Source organism: Trematomus bernacchii, unplaced genomic scaffold (genome assembly GCF_902827165.1).
Source record: "Trematomus bernacchii unplaced genomic scaffold, fTreBer1.1, whole genome shotgun sequence".
NCBI lineage: Eukaryota > Metazoa > Chordata > Actinopteri > Perciformes > Nototheniidae > Trematomus > Trematomus bernacchii.
Window position 1 is genome coordinate 183,831 of NW_022987655.1, and position 15,212 is coordinate 199,042.

The 15,212-nt window shown below is 42.5% G+C and overlaps 1 pseudogene; it reads left to right on the forward strand.

Annotated features, from left to right (window-relative positions):
- Positions 1-1,572: 1,572 nt before the first annotated feature.
- On the forward strand, positions 1,573-11,558 carry LOC117486612 (annotated as a pseudogene).
- The last annotated feature ends 3,654 nt before the right edge of the window (positions 11,559-15,212 follow it).

Genomic DNA, 15,212 nt, shown 5'->3' on the forward strand with positions numbered 1-15,212 from the left:
TCTAGATGCCTCAGTAATGAACAATTACAGGCCAATATCAAACCTGCCATTTCTAGGTAAAATCATTGAAAAGTAGTATTTCAACAGTTGAGTAACTTCTTGCATTTAAATAACTGTTTGGATGTGTTCCAGTCAGGATTTCGTCCAAACCACAGCACTGAGACTGCTCTTGTAAAGGTCTTCAATGACATCCACTTAAACACAGACAGTGGCAGAACTTCAGTGTTAGTATTATTAGATCTCAGTGCTGCATTTGACACTGTTGACCACAACATATTACTAGACCCACTGGAAAACTGGGTGGGACTTTCGGCAACAGTTCTAAATTGGTTTGAGTCCTACTTAAAGGACAGAAAAAACTTTATTTCTATAGGTAAATACACATCTGAGTTGACAAATATGACATGTGGGGTACCTCAAGGCTCCATCTTGGGGCCTCTTCTCTTTAACATCTACATGCTACCACTGGCTCAGATAATGAAAAACAACAAAATAAGTTACCATAGCTATGCGGATGACACACAAATTTACGTAACAATTTCACCAGGAGATTATGCTCCAATTCAAACACTGAGTAAGTGCATTGAACAAATCAATGACTGGATGTGTCAGAACTTTCTCCAATTAAACAAAGATAAAACTGAGGTAATGGTTTTTGGAGCCAAGGCAGAACGTATAAAAGTTAGCGCTGAGCTTCAGTCTGCAATGTTCAAAACAACAGATAAAGCCAGAAATCTAGGTGTAGTCATGGACTCTGACCTGAGTTTCAACAGTCACATTAAAACAGTTACTAAATCAGCCTACTATCACCTAAAGAACATATCTAGGATTAAAGGACTAATGTCACAGCAGGATTTGGAAAAACTTGTCCATGCTTTTATCTTCAGTAGACTCGACTACTGCAATGGTGTCTTTACAGGCCTCACTAAAAAATCTATTAGAAAGCTGCAGCTAATTCAGAACGCCGCTGCTCGAGTCCTCACTAACACTAAGAAAGTGGATCACATCACTCCTGTTCTGAAGTCTTTACACTGGCTTCCTGTGTGTCAAAGAATAGATTTCAAAATACTGCTGCTGGTTTATAAAGCTTTGAATGGTTTAGGCCCAAAATACATGTCTGACCTACTGCTAAATTATGAACCATCCAGAACCCTCAGGTCTTCAGGGACTGGTCAACTTTCTGTCCCCAGAGTCAGAACTAAACATGGTAAAGCAGCATTCAGTTATTATGCTCCGAATATCTGGAACAAACTCCCAGAAACCTGCAGGTCCGCTGCAACTCTTACTACTTTTAAATCCAGGCTGAAGACTTTTCTTTTTGCCGCTGCTTTTAATTGAACTATTCACATCTTAAACTGCACTGTAACTTTTAACTTTTATCCATGTATTTTTTCTTTTAATGTTTATTTTATTATCTTTCCTTTTTAATGACTGATTTTAAATGCCATTTTTAAAATGTCTTCCATTTTTGTAAAGCACTTTGAATTACCTTGTGTTGAAAGGTGCTATATAAATAAACTTGCCTTGCCTTGCCTTGCCTTGCCTTGCCTTACCCAGACATAGACCGCAATCATGAGTACAGACGCGGAGATGGCCCAGTACGGCGCGGCTGCCATTTACCTCCGTAAACCAGAGAGGGAAAGAATTGAGGCTCAAAGCGCACCTTTTGATGCCAAGACTGCCTGCTATGTGTCTGATGTCAAGGAGCTGTTCTTGAAGGGAACAATCCTCAAGAAAGATGGTGGCAAAGTCACTGTCAAAGTCTTGACCACTGAGGAGGTTTGTATCATTAAATCAGTGTGTACAAGGAATTCAATTTGATCAGTTCTCATTCTAACACATTTCCTGTTCTAGGAGAGGGAAGTGAAAGAAGAGGACATCTTTCCAATGAACCCTCCCAAGTATGACAAGATTGAGGACATGGTCATGATGACCCATCTCAATGAAGCCTCTGTGCTGTATAACCTCAAAGAGCGTTATGCAGCATGGATGATCTACGTAAGACGATTTGCCTAATGTCATTAAAAGATGATGCGGGAAACATGAAGTGACATTTAAATTATCTATGATCCCTTGTAGACCTACTCTGGGTTGTTCTGTGCCACTGTGAACCCCTACAAGATGCTCCCAGTGTACGATATGGAAGTTGTAAATGCCTACAGAGGCAAGAAGCGTATGGAGGCTCCACCCCACATCTTCTCTGTCTCTGACAACGCTTATCAGTTCATGCTTATTGGTAAGTCATTACTACACCAATGTAGAATTTATCAGAAACAAGGTTGCTCTTTCAGTTACACATATTAAATTGTTCTATTTTTCATTTAACAGATAGGGAGAACCAGTCTGTCTTGATCACGTAAGTTTGCTACATTTACATTTGTTGACTTTGTTCAAAAACGGCAAATATCTTGATCAAATTTTATATAATTTCTCTCTATACCTAGTGGAGAATCTGGTGCTGGAAAGACTGTGAACACCAAGCGTGTCATCCAGTACTTTGCAACCATCTCAGTTGGTGGAGGCAAGGCGAGAGACACATCAAAGGTATGTAACTCTATGATGATTAAAAATCAAGATTCTTTACCTTTATAATTTGTCCAGGGATTAAGAAATAAAGTAATTTCCTGATAGCAGTTCCAAACTTGGTTTATAGGGTTCACTGGAGGATCAGATTATTGCAGCCAATCCCCTGCTGGAGGCTTATGGTAATGCCAAAACTGTGAGGAATGACAACTCTTCTCGTTTTGTAAGTATGGAACAGTTTCTACACACGAGAGGATAATGTTGACATATTGCACATGTGGAGGGACGTTAATGATTATGTCATTCCAAACAGGGTAAATTCATCAGAATCCATTTCCACGCATCTGGCAAACTGGCTAGTGCTGATATTGAGACTTGTAAGTAACAATCCTTATAGTATACAAACTACTGTAAGTAAGATTTAGCCTGGCTCTGACATGATCAAAACTTGTAGATCTGCTGGAGAAGTCTAGAGTCACATTCCAGCTTCCTGATGAGAGAGGCTACCATATCTTCTTCCAGATGATGACTGGCCACATACCTGAGCTGATCGGTAAGAAGATTCAAATATTGCATATTGTTTATCGTACAGCTTTACATATGAAACACGTTTATTGACATGTTTTCCCCTTTCTTAAATCTGCAGAATTGTCACTCATTTCAACCAACCCCTACGACTTCCCCATGTGCAGTCAGGGTCATATCACTGTGGCCAGCATTGATGACAAAGTTGAGCTGGAAGCCACTGATGTAAGTGATGTTTACATTTATTCTGTGCTGACATGCAAAATCAAAACGGCTCTTTCAAGTTCATTTTCTAAAAGGGTTTATGTTTTGTATGGGCACTTCTTTTGAAATCAGAATGCTATTGATATCCTGGGCTTCACTAATGAAGAGAAGATGAGCATTTACAAGATGACCGGTGCTGTGCTTCACCATGGTAACATGAAGTTCAAGCAAAAGCAGCGTGAGGAGCAGGCTGAGCCTGATGGCACAGAGGGTGAGTATTTCATCTTAGCTCAAAGCTTAGAGCTTAGACATTGGTAACATTGTGTTCTCCACAAATTATGATGGACATTTCTGAATTATTTTCAGGTGCTGACAAGGTTGCTTATTTGCTGGGTCTGAACTCCACTGACATGCTGAAGGCTCTGTGCTATCCTAGAGTGAAGGTCGGAAATGAGTATGTCACCAAGGGACAGACTGTACCTCAGGTAATAGAGATTTACTGGTAACCCTTCATTCAAATGTACAGTAGATGTGTTTTTATATTAGGTCAAATCAAATCTCCAGTCAGTTTTTAACACCAGATGCAGTATGAAAGTTAGCTCTACTTTTAAGAAGTTTATTTATGTATCAAATGACTCAAAATACCAGTTATCCAGCATTTTATAAAAACTGTTTAGCAATCATGATGAAATGATATGCTTGTTTTTATTCAGGTGAGTAACGCAGTGCCTGCCCTGGCCAAGTCTATCTATGAGAGGATGTTCTTGTGGATGGTCATCCGTATCAACCAGATGTTGGAGACCAAACAACCCAGGCAGTACTATATTGGAGTCCTGGATATTGCTGGCTTTGAAATCTTTGATGTAAGAAATTCTGAAAATGTTACTTTTCAAGTCAAAATCATTATTATTGCCTGTTGCAAGAGATCATTCTGATTATTTGTCCCAACGCAGTACAACAGCATGGAACAGCTGTGCATCAACTTCACCAATGAGAAACTGCAACAGTTCTTCAACCACACCATGTTCGTCCTGGAGCAAGAGGAGTACAAGAAGGAGGGTATTATCTGGGAGTTCATTGACTTCGGTATGGACTTGGCTGCCTGCATTGAGCTGATTGAAAAGGTAAACACTTCATTTTGTCATCATATGTATCTGTTTTTTTATTTGTTATAATGTATCACTAAAGGATATACCTCTTTCAACTTTTTCAAGCCCATGGGCATCTTCTCCATCCTTGAAGAGGAGTGCATGTTCCCCAAGGCCTCAGACTCATCCTTCAAGAACAAGCTGTATGACCAGCATCTTGGCAAAAACAAAGCATTTGAGAAGCCAAAGCCCGCAAAGGGCAAGGCTGAGGCCCACTTCGCCATGGTGCACTATGCTGGTACCGTGGACTACAACGTCACTGGCTGGCTGGACAAGAACAAGGATCCCCTGAATGACTCTGTCATTCTGCTGTACCAGAAATCCTCAGTGAAACTACTGGGTCTGCTGTATCCTCCAGTAGTTGAAGGTATGATTTTAACTACAGTTAACTCAAACTCATTTCCATATATTTGTATTATTATTTTATCTCATCAACTGTTACTTGTGTGACATTCTAACAAAACATCAACAGAGAAGGGAGGGAAGGGAGGCAAGAAGAAGGGTGGTTCTATGCAGACTGTGTCTTCACAGTTTAGGGTAAGGTACATTGCATTCTCATCTTAACAATATGTCGGTTTGTAATCAAACTAACATGTTACCATTTTTGATCTACAGGAGAACTTGGGCAAGCTGATGACTAACTTGAGGGCCACCCATCCTCACTTTGTGCGCTGTCTGATTCCCAATGAGACAAAGACTCCAGGTACATATACAACAGACCTTGATAGTCTTGATGACTGGGTTAGGTTTTGTTTGCACGGAATTCATTTTGTATGGCTTCAACATAGACATGTCATTAGAATTCATTATGAAATGTGTTTGTTCAGGTTTGATGGAGAACCACCTGGTTATCCACCAGCTCAGGTGTAATGGTGTCCTGGAGGGTATTAGAATCTGCAGAAAAGGTTTCCCCAGCAGAATCCCCTATGCTGACTTCAAGCAGAGGTATCAATAGTTATTTGAAAATATGTTTTTAATGAAAATTATTAGAAATAAAATGCTTTCACTAAACATAAACTTTTTCATATAGATACAAGATACTGAATGCCAGTGTCATCCCTGAGGGTCAGTTCATGGACAACAAGAAGGCTTCAGAGAAGCTGCTTGGGTCAATTGATGTTCCTCATGATGAGTACAGATTCGGACACACAAAGGTTAGCACCTTGATTGCATTTATATACTTCAGTGTTCTTATCAAGGGCTGTCAATGAATTCCTGGTTGATGGAATGACATCGCCAAAACGTCTCACATTATTGTATTATTGTGACGGAAAATAAGGCCATGAATGAAGGAACGATTAAGACATGGAAGTGGAGAAATGTCGCCCCAAGTGACCATTGATAGGTATTTTAAATATTGCCTTGTACACCAAGTGATTCTGGAAATGTTATGACATTCTGTCTAAGGGGGTTCTTCAGATTTAAACGTTTTTTGAATGACTATTTAATTGACCATTACTTGGTTATCATACTGCAAGTCTGACTTGGTTGAAAATAGAATACATGTATGTTCTCTCTGTGTTCAGGTGTTCTTCAAGGCTGGTCTGCTCGGTACCCTTGAGGAGATGAGAGATGAAAAACTGGCATCTCTGGTCAGCATGACTCAGGCTATATGCCGTGGTTTCCTCATGAGAAGGGAGTTTGTGGAGATGACAGCAAGGAGGCATGTTGAAAACAGCACGTTTCAGTGAAAAGTCATGACATTAATAATACATATTTAGTTCCTAACAGCAATTTACTTTCCACAGGGATGCCATTTATACCATCCAGTACAACGTGCGCTCCTTCATGAATGTGAAACACTGGCCATGGATGAAGGTCTACTACAAGATTAAGCCTCTGCTGCAGAGTGCTGAAACTGAGAAGGAGCTGGCAAATATGAAGGAGAACTATGAAAAAATGAAAAGTGACCTGGCTACTGCCCTGGCCAAGAAGAAGGAACTGGAGCAGAAGATGGTTTCCCTTCTGCAGGAGAAGAATGATCTGACGCTGCAAGTCTCATCTGTAAGTAAACATCAACAGACAAATAAGATTTTTCATGTTTGCGAATATGAAAGCGCTAACGTCTGTTTTCATAAAAATGGTCTAGGAAGGAGAAAATCTGTCTGATGCTGAGGAAAGATGTGAGGGACTTATCAAGAGTAAGATTCAGATGGAGGCCAAACTCAAAGAGACAACTGAGAGACTGGAGGATGAAGAAGAAATGAATGCTGAGCTCACTGCCAAAAAGAGAAAGCTGGAGGATGAATGCTCTGAGCTCAAGAAGGATATTGATGACCTGGAGCTTACCTTGGCCAAAGTGGAGAAGGAGAAACATGCCACTGAGAACAAGGTTTGGAATTCATAATCTGTCCATTAAGTGAAGTGAACTGATAGTGTTCTTAGTATTGACGATTTCTTGCACACTTAGGTGAAGAACCTGACCGAGGAGATGGCCTCTCAGGATGAGAGCGTTGCTAAGCTGACCAAGGAAAAGAAAGCCCTTCAGGAGGCTCATCAGCAGACTCTTGATGACCTGCAGGCAGAGGAAGACAAAGTCAACACTCTGACTAAGGCCAAGACCAAGCTTGAGCAGCAAGTGGATGATGTAAGTTTACAGTCACTTGATTTGGCAAAGCAAGATTATTCTTGAACATGATCATTAAAATGGTATACCTTTGTTTAGCTTGAGGGTTCTCTGGAGCAAGAGAAGAAGCTGCGTATGGACCTTGAGAGAACCAAGAGAAAGCTTGAGGGAGATCTCAAACTGGCCCAGGAATCCATAATGGATCTTGAGAATGACAAGCAGCAGTCTGATGAGAAAATCAAAAAGTAACTTCGTTTTTCTGTTTGCACAACATACATTTCTTTAAAGAAGTGTTCAATTGCATGAACTCAATGCACTTGATCAATTTCACAGGAAGGACTTTGAATGCAGTCAGCTCCTTAGCAAGATTGAAGATGAGCAGTCTCTGGGTGCTCAGCTCCAGAAGAAGATCAAGGAGCTCCAGGTGAGATATTGTGTTACACTTAACAATACTGCATACATTTGCTATTATGTGTAATAAAGTGAATGATTGCTAAAAGATAAAACATCTACATTCAACAGGCTCGTATTGAGGAACTGGAAGAGGAGATTGAGGCTGAGCGTGCAGCTCGTGCCAAGGTTGAGAAGCAGAGAGCTGACCTCTCCAGGGAACTTGAAGAGATCAGTGAGAGGCTGGAGGAGGCTGGAGGTGCCACCGCTGCTCAGATTGAGATGAACAAGAAGCGTGAGGCTGAGTTCCAGAAGCTCCGTCGTGATCTTGAGGAGTCCACTCTGCAGCATGAAGCAACTGCTGCTGCCCTTCGCAAGAAGCAGGCTGACAGTGTTGCTGAGCTGGGAGAGCAGATCGACAACCTCCAGCGTGTCAAGCAGAAGCTTGAGAAGGAAAAGAGTGAATACAAGATGGAGATTGATGACCTCTCTAGCAACATGGAGAATGTTGCTAAGGCAAAGGTACACTAGCATGACATGCTTTTTTTATATTATATTATGTTACCAATATGAATATAGTACATGTCAATTATTCTGTGAATAAAATCTGATCATTGATCTTGTTTATTTCTTCCTCATTAGGGAAATCTTGAAAAGATGTGCCGTACTCTTGAGGACCAACTTAGCGAACTGAAGACCAAGAATGATGAAAACGTCCGCCAAATCAATGACACAAGTTCACAGAAAGCACGTCTCCTGACAGAAAATGGTATCTACATGTTTTTGGTGAATGATCTGTGGAGTGTATGATTGAGAAACGTAACACAAACTAACGTATTATTATATATTTCACACAAGGTGAGTTCAGCCGTCAAGTTGAAGAGAAGGAAGCTCTTGTCTCTCAGTTGACCAGAGGCAAGCAGGCCTCCACACAGCAGATTGATGAATTGAAGAGACAGCTTGAGGAGGAGGTTAAGGTAAGAAACCATTAAGATAGTGTGTATTTGTATGATTTGTTTGTGATTTAGAAATTGTGTAAAGGTTAATAATATTTCTTACAACAGGCCAAGAATGCTCTTGCCCATGGCCTGCAATCAGCCCGCCATGACTGTGATCTGCTGAGGGAGCAGTTTGAAGAGGAGCAGGAGGCCAAGGCTGAGCTGCAGCGTGGAATGTCCAAGGCCAACAGTGAGGTGGCTCAGTGGAGATCGAAGTATGAAACTGATGCTATCCAGCGCACTGAGGAGCTTGAGGAATCCAAGTGAGTGACATTCAAACTGTTAAATGGCCAGAAGTGTAGCATTTAAGCAACAACTCTACTGATTCCTGAATTGCTGGTAATGATATTAGTATTTTAAAATGTGTATAGCTTCTTACTTTCATATATGCAAATATAATTAGAAAATAACTTGTAACTTTACGAGTTTAACTGAGCCACAAATACTTCAATTTCCAAACAGGAAAAAGCTTGCCCAGCGCCTTCAGGAGGCTGAGGAACAGATTGAGGCAGTGAATTCCAAGAGTGCTTCTCTTGAGAAAACCAAACAGAGGCTCCAGTGTGAGGTGGAGGACCTCATGATTGATGTGGAGAGGGCCAATGGCCTTGCTGCCAACCTGGACAAAAAGCAGAGGAACTTTGACAAGGTAACACAATTTACTTTATGTGGCCAAACCACACAAACGATGACATGAATATTTATTTCGCCCTCTTACGTGAACATAACCAAATGAACTGTATGAATTGTATTATTCAGGTGTTGGCAGAGTGGAAGCAGAAGTACGAGGAGGGTCAGGCAGAGCTTGAGGGAGCACAGAAGGAGGCTCGTTCTCTCAGCACTGAGCTGTTCAAGATGAAGAACTCTTATGAGGAGGCTCTTGATCATCTGGAGACCATGAAGCGTGAAAACAAGAATCTGCAACGTGAGTTCTACATAATGTAAACAAATATATATATTTTACAATTTAAGGTTCAACAATATGATAAAACACATGTATCTTTCTGCAGAGGAGATCTCAGATCTGACTGAACAGATTGGTGAGACTGGCAAGAACATCCATGAGCTGGAGAAGTCCAAGAAGCAGGTGGAGACAGAGAAGACTGAGATCCAGACAGCTCTTGAAGAGGCTGAGGTACTTTTTTTTCCTGGGAGTTTATAACATTAAAAATCATTGACAAATATATCAGTGTTTGAAGGCAAAGATGAGTGTTTAATTGTTTGATTTCATTAGGGAACTCTGGAACATGAAGAGTCTAAGATCCTTCGTGTTCAGCTGGAGCTCAACCAGATTAAGGGTGAGGTGGACAGGAAGCTGGCAGAGAAAGATGAAGAGATGGAACAGATCAAGAGGAACAGCCAGAGAGTGACTGACTCCATGCAGAGCACTCTGGATTCGGAGGTCAGGAGCAGGAACGATGCCCTGAGAATCAAGAAGAAGATGGAGGGAGATCTGAATGAGATGGAGATTCAGCTCAGCCATGCCAACCGGCAGGCTGCTGAGTCCCAGAAGCAGCTCAGGAATGTGCAGGCACAGCTGAAGGTATTGTATAAAACACAAGTGTTACATATCATATATTTCTTAAGGCTACATTTTGGCATTCCTGGATATATTTCTGATCTTTTTATCACTAGGATGCTCAACTGCACCTTGATGATGCTGTCAGAGCCCAGGATGAATTCAAGGAGCAGGCTGCTATGGTGGATCGTAGAAACGGTCTTATGGTGGCTGAAATTGAGGAACTTAGAGCTGCTCTGGAACAGACAGAGAGAAGTCGCAAAATTGCTGAGCAAGAGCTGGTTGATGCCAGTGAGCGTGTTGGACTTCTGCACTCTCAGGTGAACAATCAATTTTTCAATAACTCAAGAATCGAATGAGATATTGTGAATATTAGACAGGTGTTGACTTAGGAGGCTAAATCTTTTAACCTTTTAGAACACAAGCCTTGTGAACACCAAGAAGAAGCTTGAGACAGACCTGGTCCAGATCCAGGGTGAAGTGGATGACATTGTTCAGGAAGCAAGGAATGCAGAGGAGAAGGCCAAGATGGCCATCACTGATGTAGGTTTCAATGTCATGTGTTTTTACTTTAACAGCAATGTTTTTTTTCTAGATATTTCTAATGAACATGTTTTGCTGACTCCTCCAGGCTGCTATGATGGCTGAGGAGCTGAAGAAGGAGCAAGACACTAGTGCTCATCTGGAGAGGATAAAGAAGAACCTGGAGGTTGCTGTTAAGGACCTGCAGCATCGTCTGGATGAGGCTGAGAACCTGGCCATGAAGGGTGGCAAGAAGCAGCTCCAGAAACTTGAGTCTAGGGTAAAAGAATCACACTAAGATTTATATATCTGAAGAAAGACTTTGAAAAAGGCTGGATACTTAATGTTTTAATGTTATTCAAAAGGTGCGTGAGCTGGAGGGAGAGGTTGAGGCTGAACAGAGACGTGGAGTAGATGCTGTTAAAGGTGTTCGCAAATACGAGAGGAGAGTTAAGGAGCTCACCTATCAGGTAAAGTCACTTTCATAGTTAACATGTACAGTACAAATATTATCCTACAAACTAACATTTTTAAATATTAAAACATGCAAATCTAAACGTTCTATCTCAGACTGAGGAGGACAAGAAAAATGTTGCCAGGCTGCAGGATCTGGTTGGCAAATTGCAGCTGAAGGTGAAGGCCTACAAGAGGCAGGCTGAGGAGGCGGTAAGGACAACACATATATATTCCAAACATTGGGAACTTGATTCCATGTCTCATTTAATTCACAAAAGATGATTTAAAACACTGAAACATGTTTATACTTCTTGTATTTAAGGAGGAGCAGGCCAATGTCCATCTGTCCAAGTGCAGGAAGGTCCAGAATGAGCTGGAGGAGGCTGAGGAGCGTGCTGACATTGCAGAGTCCCAGGTCAACAAACAGAGAGCAAAGGGCTGTGACTCTGGCAAGGTAACTATATGTCGGTTTAGGGCAAAATAAGCCGAATCTTTACATTCACTTCACAAAGCTTTAGCTTTAATTACTATGAAATTAACTGTTTATAATCCTCTTTGTCACCTATAGTTTATTCAAACTCACAAAAACCATGTATCTGTTTTTTTTTTACAGGGAAAAGAAGCAGCAGAGTAAAGCACAAGGAGTGTTTCCCTGTGTTGAATCATATAATACGATACAATTCATGCTGAAATAAAGCTTAAGCTGTTACACTTGAATTATGTCTGTCACTCTTGTTTTTCTCTGCTTACTATGAAAGGTAGTTGATGTGAGATGTTGTGGCGGCACGTGGGAGTGTTTCTTTGAAATCCTATTTAACCAAAAGCCAGACAACGCCACCAAGGCACTCAGGGTCGTAATACTGAGGGGCAGGAGACGTGAAAAGTGACAGGTCACACCTGCTATGTCCCGCCTCCTACTTATGCTAATGAGCCCCTTTGATATGCTAATGAGCCCCTTTGTTCGAGGTGTTATCACGTGTAGGTGTGATTTCACAGATAGGTGTGATATCCTTTGATGTGAGGGGGTGAGGTGTTGTAGAATGTAGGTGTGATATTCCCCATTGTAGTAGATCCTTTGTTGTGTAATCTAATTAGGCTTTGATGTCTGCCCCTTTGATGTCTATCCTTTGATGTGAGGGGTGAGGTGTTTGTAACATGTAGGTGTGATATTCCCCATTGTAGTATATCCTTTGTTGTGTAATCTAATTAGCCTTTGATGTCTGACCCCTTGATGTCTATCCTTTGATGTGAGGGGTGAGGTGTTTGTAACATGTAGGTGTGAATTCCCCCTTGTAGTAGATCCTTTTGTTGTCTAATCTAATTACCCTTTGATGTCTATCCTTTGATGTGAGGGGTGAGGTGTTGTGACATGTAGGTGTGATATTCCCCCTTGTAGTAGATCCTTTGATGTCTAATCTAATTAGCCTTTGATGTATGTCCTTTGATGTGAGGGTGGTGAGGTGTTGTAACATGTCTCGCACCCCATCCCCCTCGCACCCCGTCCCCCTCTCACCCCTTCCTGTCACCCCATCCCCCTCGCACCCCGTCCCCCTCTCACCCCGTCTGCTGACTCAGCTGCAAAGGCAGCTGCTCTGATTCCTCTCGCACCTCACGCACACTCATTTGTTAAAATTCCTGTTTCCTCCTTCACTGATAGCATGTCATCACTGACTTCCATGCAGCAGCTCGCCCCACCGGTTGAGAAGGCTCAGTGGAAGGCTGCTGGTGCTGTTTTTGACCCAACCGCCAGCATCTGGGTTGGTCCAAATGCAATCCACATTTTGCTAAGTTGACACATGGGTTAGATCATGTGTCAAAAGGAGGGATGTTAGAGGCTATCAATCAGGCATGGTTCACAAGGGGGTTCACAGTAACAGCTCAAAAGCACTGTGAAGCATGCTTAATTTGCATTACAAAAATTCTGGTAGACCGGTAAAGGTTACAGGACCCGGAGCACATCCACCTCCCACCAGACCATTTGAGCACCTAATGCTGGATTTCATTGAGCTTAGTCCATCAGAGGGTAAGAAGCATTGTTTGGTGGTGGCTGACATGTGGTCCAAGTGGGTTGAAGCTTTCCCAGTAAACGCACAGACAGCAAATGCTGTGGCAAAGGCATTACTGAGGGAAATCATTCCTAGATGGGGAATACCAGACAAGATCTCTAGCGACAATGGTTCACATTTTGCTAATGAGGCCATTGCACAGATAGGAGAATACCTGGGCATGGACATCAGAAAGCATTGTGCTTACCATCCACAGAGTGGGGGTGCGGTGGAAAGAGAGAACGGCACAATTAAAAACAAGCTAGCAAAATGCTGCGCAGACACAGGTCTGTCGTGGACACAGGCTCTGCCCATTGTGCTGATGTACATGAGGATGCGGAAACGAACACGAAGCCAACTCAGCCCATTTGAAATCCTTTTTGGTGCTCCTCCACAGATTGGAATCAAGGCTCCAGGATATCCTCTCCCCTCCACAACCTTGTGTGAGGATGCTATGTTGTCATATTGTGTTAACCTGTCATCCGCTTTAGCAGATATCAGACGTCAGGTAGCAGCAGCTCTACCTACTCCTGCCACTGGTCCACTTCACCGTCTCCAGCCCGGCGACTACGTGTTGGTCAAGGATCTCCGGAGAAAGAGCTGGAAATCCAACCGTTGGCAAGGTCCCTACCAGGTGCTTCTCGTCACCCAGACAGCGGTCAAGGTCGCCGAGAGAGCCACGTGGGTCCACGCCAGCCACTGCAAGGTTGTAGTCACAGGCCAGGAGAAACGGGAGAAACAGACGACAACAAGTGACGTGCCAAGTCACCAACGGTAGAAGCAGACGACAACAAGTGACGTGCCAAGTCACCACCAGCACCACACTGCACCACATACACCTGACTCTCACACTACACACGCACAGGGTGGCATGAGCGAGTGCCAGTTGAGCTGTTTCATATGCCTCTGGTTCCTCGTTTGTGCTATCATTGTGTGGGGCTTCGTTGACATTGTTACAAAGTCAACCAAGTGACTTCACACTGACAGATGGAGCCTCTCCGCCTCGTGTTGAAGGATCGCCTGGACAGACGACAACGCATCCGTAAACGATGTGAGCAATTCAAAAACTGTTGGAGAGTCTGGACGATCGCAGAATGGTTCCTTTGCATTTTCCATGATATATTTGTGATGTGTTCACTTAAACCAGCGATGGGGTGTATTCATTGATGTGTTATATCAGTCGATCCTGTCATTTGGTTTATTTTCATGATTGATCAAAGTATGATCAAAAGGAGGGAATGTAGTGGCAAACTTTATATGTAGTGGAAAACTCTATATGTAGTTCAAACTTTATATGTTACCTAATATGGTAAAACCAAATGCAGTAGTTCCATGATGATGTATTTCAGTTCGTGTCCTTTGTTCAACTTATGATTAACCTTAAGAATGTCTGGGGGTGAGAGACAGTGTCGTGAGCAAGCTCCTTAAGAGCATCTGTGTGTCAGGCACAGTGTCTCGAACAAGTTCCTGTGTTTGTTCCCTGTCCTACAATGAGTTCCTGCTTTCCTCACTTCCATCTGTCTTAAACAGGTTTCTGTCTTTAACTAGTTCCTGATTTACTATATTAGCAATGTACAGTTTCTGTTCCTCTGGAAAGCAGGCGTAGCTTATCTCTCCATCCAGCCCTGCCATAGTGACAAGTGACGAAGTGTTGTTGAACTGTCAAGATCCTATAAAACCTATATACACCCTTGCCTCTGGGTGCACTCTTGCAGACTACTCTGTACTCTGTGAGACATGTACCTTCGAAGCGCTTTGAATAAAGAACCAGAAAGACAACTCTGTTTGTTTCACCAGTTTATTGATTGATCAATCTAATTGTATATCTCCACAGTATTGATAGGTCTAAGATTTCCAGAACACCCAACAGTCTACTTAATATTGAAGTAAATAAACAAAACAAGCTTAACTCAACAGGGTCAATGAAATAACTGATCATGAACAGAGATTTTATTGAAACAATCCACTATAACAATGTTTAAAATATGGCCCTGTAGTGAAGGGCAAGGTGACACCAAGAGGCAATGCAGGCCAAGAGCAACACCCGCCAGGCAGTAGTGTAGCGGTGTAGCCAATAGGGCAGGCAAGCCAGCTGTGCAGACAGACACAGCCGTGAGGCCGGAAGACCAGCCGTCCAGGCCAACACATTCTCACTCCCAACTCGGCCTATGTTGACGTTATGTCAGGGTCCCTGTCGTCACTTTCCAATGTAAGGGGGGGGCCTTTAGCGTCGAGTTTCAACTATCAGGGAGTCCCATTAGGCGCGTTCACACCAAGTACTTTTCCCACAATAGTTCATGAGAACTCAGTTCATGAGAG